Source organism: Hyperolius riggenbachi, chromosome 5 (assembly GCF_040937935.1).
Source record: "Hyperolius riggenbachi isolate aHypRig1 chromosome 5, aHypRig1.pri, whole genome shotgun sequence".
Lineage (NCBI taxonomy): Eukaryota > Metazoa > Chordata > Amphibia > Anura > Hyperoliidae > Hyperolius > Hyperolius riggenbachi.
The window spans coordinates 96,464,285-96,470,637 of NC_090650.1; the positions used below are offsets into that span (position 1 = coordinate 96,464,285).

General features: G+C 42.5%; 1 long non-coding RNA gene across 2 annotated transcripts in view; it reads left to right on the forward strand.

Annotated features, from left to right (window-relative positions):
* Positions 1-6,353, forward strand: part of LOC137519685 (uncharacterized) — a 104,371-nt gene that overhangs the window by 90,461 nt on the left and 7,557 nt on the right. For both annotated transcript variants that reach the window (XR_011021080.1, XR_011021081.1), the window contains exon 2: positions 167-285. This is a non-coding gene — a long non-coding RNA (uncharacterized lncRNA). The remainder of the gene's footprint in view (positions 1-166; positions 286-6,353) is intronic.

A 6,353-nucleotide genomic window follows, 5' to 3' on the forward strand; every position in this document is an offset into this window, starting at 1 on the left:
GCCAGCCAGTGCTTTTTGATTTGCTGACCTCAGCTTTCCTCTTTGTATGCGCAGAATTTTGCATCTACAGTGAACCCTCTGCTCAACACTGTTCCCCAGTGACATCTGCTCATAACTGACTGTTGTGTGAGGCTGCAATTTAATGGAATATTTTGTTTCCTTACAGAGATGCAGCAAGTATTGGAGAAATTGACAGATCTGCCCTCTTCAACGGGGGCAGAAGAAATCGATATCATATTCCTGAAGGGAATCATGGAAAACCCCATTGTACGTTCTCTTGCTAAGGTAATTTTTTGGTGGTATTTGCCTGTTATGCCGGTATGTTGTCATACTTTTTTTTTTTTTTTTTTTTTTTTGGGTCGTACTTTGTCATTCTATTACAAATGAGCTTGGTCTGTGACAGGTGGCTGGCTACACCCATGTCTGCTTAAAATAAGAAAGTTCACTAGTTAGCTGCGGATTGCCACTTTAACATGATATGCAGCTGTAATCTTTTATCTTTCCTGCCCGAGTGATCTTGTTTTAGATAGCTTCAAGTAGGGCTGCGTCAGCCGGCTAAACTTGGGCTGCCCAATGCAGAGCTGCAGGGAGCGCTTTACATTCACCTGATCCAGGCGCAGGATTCGCTCTGCCCTTGCTTGATTGACTGCCCTCTTTTATCATCAGTGGTGCTGTAATGCTGATATCCTCCTCTGGGTCCGGATCACATGATTTGACATGTTAGCTGGATCTGGAGGAGGAGATCTGCTCTGTAATGTGGACATCCTTCCTTCAGGTCGTGTTCAGATGTCATATCATGTGATCTGGACCCGGAGGTGGATGTCTACATTACATCGCCGCTCAGTGGTGGAAGAGATCGGCTTTGTAATGCGGACATCCTCCTTTCGGGTCCCGTTCAGATGTCCTATCTTGTGATCTGGACCTGCAGGAGGATGTCTACATTACATCGCCGCTCAGTGATGGAGGAGGAGATCAGCTCTGTAATGCGTACACCCTCCCTCCCTTCGGGTCCCATTCAGATGTCCTATCATGTGATCTGGACCCGGAGGAGAATGTCTTAATTACATTGCCGCTCAGTGGTGGAAAAGGAGATTGGCTTAGTAATCCTGACATCCTCCCTTCGGGTCCCATTCAGATGTCTTCTCTTGTGATTTGGACCCGAGGAGGATGTCTTTATTACAGTGCTGCTCAGTGGTGGAAGAGGAGGGCGAATCCTGCTTCTGGATCAAGTGAATATGAAGCACTCCCTGCCGCTCTGCATTAAGGTGGCCACACACCATACAATTTTTTAAAAAAATCTGTTCAGTTTAAGAATAGCAATCAATTTTTCTGACTGTAACATTTCAAAAATATGACCAATGTACCACACACCTGTGTTCAATTTTTCCCCAATTATGATAAAAATGATTGGAAACTGAGAAAATTGCTAGGGTGTGTATATTAATAAATTGACAATCTAACACACACCATACAATCTTTAGAAAGATTGAAGAAAAATATCTGGCATTCCGGATCGCTAAAAATCAAAGAAAACTGGAAATCCGATCAGATTTTTCAGTAGAATGAAAAAAAGCTTTTGATTCTTTCGGGAGATCTGATCGTTTTTAATTGAATTGCTGTAAAATCGGATCATTTTATTGTATGGTGTGTGGCCACTTTTAGGCTCGGGAAGGCACAAAAGAACATGGGGCTTCAGCACACACACACAAAAAAAGAGCAGGACAAAGTTTAATGCAAGTCAACAGGCAGCTTACTTCTACTTTTCTGGCTGTGAATAATGGTTGCTGCTGCAACTGCATTCAGTTGAGTGGAGTTGTAGATCGCTAGTTTAGAGTAATTACAATAGGATTTTGGTAACCATTCCCTGCACTTTAGTATATGTCTTTTCTAAAATCACTTCAGAGAGGGGGCTCTGTTGACTAATGGAATCTGCATGTCCTGAGGAACTGGGCAGGATATCGCTAAACACCTGGTAATGCCACAAAAACGATTGTATTAGCACTTGTATTCTGATTCAGGAGAGAAACAGCTCTGAGCTATTAAAGAGAACCCGAGGTGTGTTTAAAGAATGTTATCTGCATACAGAGGCTGGATCTGCCTATACAGCCCAGCCTCTGTTGCTATCCCAAACCCCACTAAGGTCCCCCTGCACTCTGCAATCCCTCATAAATCACAGCCATGCTGTGAGGCTGTGTTTACATCAGTAGTGTCAGTCTCAGCTGCTCCCCCGCCTCCTGCATAGCTCCGGTCCCTGCCCCCCGTCCCTTCCCTCCAATCAGCAGGGAGGGAAGGGATGCAGGCGGGGACTGGAGTTCTGCAGGAGGCGGGGAGAGCATCAGACTGACACTATAGAGATAAACACAGCCAGCTCTGACAAGCTGTTTGTCAGCAGCGTGGCTGTGATTTATGAGGGATTGCAGAGTGCAGGGGGACCTTAGGGGGGTTTGGGATAGCAACAGAGGCTGGACTGTATAGGCAGATCCAGCCTCTGTATGCAGATAATATTCTTCAAACCCACCTCGGGTTCTCTTTAAGGCTGAGGGAAGTTCGCTGCTTACACCAGTATTAGTAATGCAGGGTGAGCATCTCCAACAGGATAAAAGCCGGACAATATCTGGTTTATATACCCAAGCGTCTATTCTGATTACTGATGTCAGTAATAATTCACTATTTGACAATTTCTAAGCAAAAAACTATGCACTGGATTCATCATTTATTAGTATTCCTCGGGATTGTTTTTGTTGTTGAAATACAATGTCAATCAATCCAAACATATGTTTTACATCAAATTTGTAAAAAGATAGTTTGGCGGGGGAAATATACAGCGTGTACCACAGCTTCAGGCAATTATTTGTGTGCCAGACTATTAGAAAATTAAGGTAATAACCTGTAAGAAACCTTTTTAGCCTTCAAAAAAATGTGGAATGACCAGTATAGTCATTCTGATTTCAGTGAGCCTCTCATTCATAGAATTAGATGCACTTTCACTGAAGCAGCAACCTAAGCAAATGCTGGTCAGATCCCTATAAATGTCATATGGGTGGGATGAATGACAAGTTCTCCCTTGGACTGAAGTCAGCTGGGGAAGGGGGCCAGGTTACTATTCAGTCAGCTCTTAGATCTGTCCTGGAGAATGAAGCAGTAAAGTACTTGGATGCATGTGGGCATTGTCCTGCATGGAGATCATGGCCTTCTTGTAAGCTGGTGACTTTTTTTTTTACTCCTAAGGCCCATACACTCTGTATACAAATGTTTCTCAAAACAGCTAACGGAGAACGGTTTGTGCAATAATTGCTCCGTAAGTACATACACTACACAATACAAACATAGACATAAGACTATGATAGGGATTAGATTGTGAGCCCCTCAGGACAGTTAAGTGACAATATATATTCTGTACAGCGCTGCGGAATATGTCGGTGCTATATAAATACTAAATAATAAAAAGTATGCAACGCGTGACAGACTGTCTGCAGACAAGTCCTAGCACGACAGATCAAACCGTCTGATCACACACACAACTTTTATAGTGGAAACCGTCGTGCAATTTAGAGTTTTGTGTGTACGAATATCTTAAGGAACCACTATCATGAAAACCGTAAAAAATGTAAAATAACGTAAACACATACAAATAAGTAGATTTCGTCCAGTGTAAAATTAGACATAAATGACTTTTCTCCTATGTTGCTGTCACTTACAGTAGGTAGTAGAAATCTGACAGAACCGACAGGTTTTGGACTAGCCCATCTTCTCATGGGGAATTCTTAGGGTTTTCTTTATTTTCAAAAGAACTTTGTGAATGGCAGTTGCTCTGCTCAACTGCCAAAAAAGTGTACAAACAGGTGGGGGTGGTCTGCATCTTTATATACATTTTCAGGAATTGTCTCTTTAGAAATAATAAAGGCCATGTGGAGAATACCCCAGGAAGAGATGGGCTAGTCCAAAACCTGTAATTTCTGTCAGATTTCTACTGCCTACTGTAAGTGACAGCAAGATCAACTTTACTGATTAATCAACTACAGTGTGGTTAATCAAGAATCGATTGACTAGACACACACGCACCTTCACAATTGATACACACACACTCACACTGCAAGTGAGAGCCTATGCTATTCTCCTTCACAATTGACACACACTCACTCACTCACTCACTCACACACTCACTCACTCACACTCTCACACTCTCACACACTGCAAGCGAGTGCCTATGCTATTCTCCTTCACAATTGACACACACTCACTCACTCACTCACTCACTCACACACTCACACACTCACTCACACTCTCACACTCTCACACACTGCAAGCGAGTGCCTATGCTATTCTCCTTCACAATTGATTCTGTGTCAATAGAAATTATATGAGCAGTAGCCGATTCCTGCATGATCTACTGATATATTCTATCCTGCTTAATCACCAAAGTTGCTCGATTCCCCATGATATTGGCCAATTTTCATCAATCGGACAGAATGGAACATAATTGATTCTCCCCCATTTTGATAAACTATTGGAATTTGATGGTCAATAGTACAGCAAAATGTCTAGATGTATGGCCACCTTTAATGTTTTGACTACCGTCTGACTACAAAGAAATGGTAGTTTAGAGTTTTAGATTCTTAATCCTTACAATAAGAAAAAGGAACTCTGACACATTAAACTATTGTTTTACCTGAAGATGGCTACATCTAGTAGCCAATTGAAGATGGCTACATCTAGTAGCCAATTGAAGATGGCTACATCTAGTAGCCAATTGAAGATGGCTACATCTAGTAGCCAATTGAAGATGGCTACATCTAGTAGCCAATTGAAGATGGTTACATCTAGTAGCCAATTGAAGATGGTTACATCTAGTAGCCAATTGAAGATGGCTACATCTAGTAGCCAATTGAAGATGGTTACATCTAGTAGCCAATTGAAGATGGTTACATCTAGTAGCCAATTGAAGATGGTTACATCTAGTAGCCAATTGAAGATGGTTACATCTAGTAGCCAATTGAAGATGGTTACATCTAGTAGCCAATTGAAGATGGCTACATCTAGTAGCCAATTGAAGACCCTGCGGTGCCTGGAGCACTTCCGAGGCATCACACCGTGTACTAGTGGCCACTGTGACAAGCTTTGGTCTGCGACACCACATGTGAGAAAAGGGCCTAAGAGATGGAATATGTGCAGTTTGGTTTGTTTCCAAAGTGATGAACACTGATCGCCTAGAGTAGAATAAATTTAGTCTCAAAAGCGCAATTCATTAGTACAAATGAGCCTAGATCTGTGACTTCTCTTACTGTATGTCGGCGGCCTGGAGATTTTGTGAAGGCCAAATCTGAGCATCTCCCAGTAATGAAGTGCTCTGATGGTAACCAGGAAATTGACTTATTTCAGTATAATAATGTTAATGAAATTTCCTATACCATGTCCGAGTTTATTCCAAACACTCCTAGCTCAGTCCGGTAGAGCAAGGGGGAAGCAAACCTGTGGAAATTAATTATACATTTTTTTTCTTCTTTTGTCTCGGCTCTCCGTTCTCCCTAGCAGAGTTGGGATGATGGATGGATGTCTCGCAGCGGACAAAAGAGCGGTGTGAACAATTGGATCGGGGGGGCAGAATTGCTGGGTAGATCTGTCTGGCAGATGGCTTGTGGGTTGGGCGTCAGGGGTTGTTGGGTGCCATACACACGCCAGATTGTCGTCTGAGGTGGTTATTGGTCGCCTCAGCTGACTTAAAAAGAAACCGTAATCAAGAATGGAACTTCATCCCAATCAGTAGCTGATACCCCCTTTCCCATGAGAAATCTATTCCTTTTCTCAAACTGATCATCAGGGGGCTCTGTATGGCTGATATTGTGGTGAAATCCCTCCCACAGTGTGATGTCAGTGCCTCACAGCACTGAGGTACTGACATCACACTGTGGGAGCCTTGTTGCATTGTGGGAAATAACAGCTGTTTCCAACTGCCAAAAAAGCAAGCAGCATCTCCTCCTTCCAGTGACGTCACCTGCCAGCAGTAAAAATGTCACCATGTGATAAATTTCAGAATGTAAATCAGGGAGAGGAAAGATTTTACAGTGGGCAAACACTGACTAAATCATTTATACATAATTATTGTAACAAATAAGCACTTTATTACATGATTTTCACTGGAGTTCCTCCTTAAGTTAGGAGTGTGTACGAGGCTTTAGGGCTGGTTCACACTACAAGCGATTTTTAAACACCAGAGATTTGAAAACGCTTGCTAATGTAATGCTATGGGTGATTTTAAAAAAAATTCACACTGCTCAAGTGAGAACACACACATAAAATTACATTAGCATCACAAATCACAAGTGCTTAGAAAAGCAATGCCAGTGTGTGGCCTT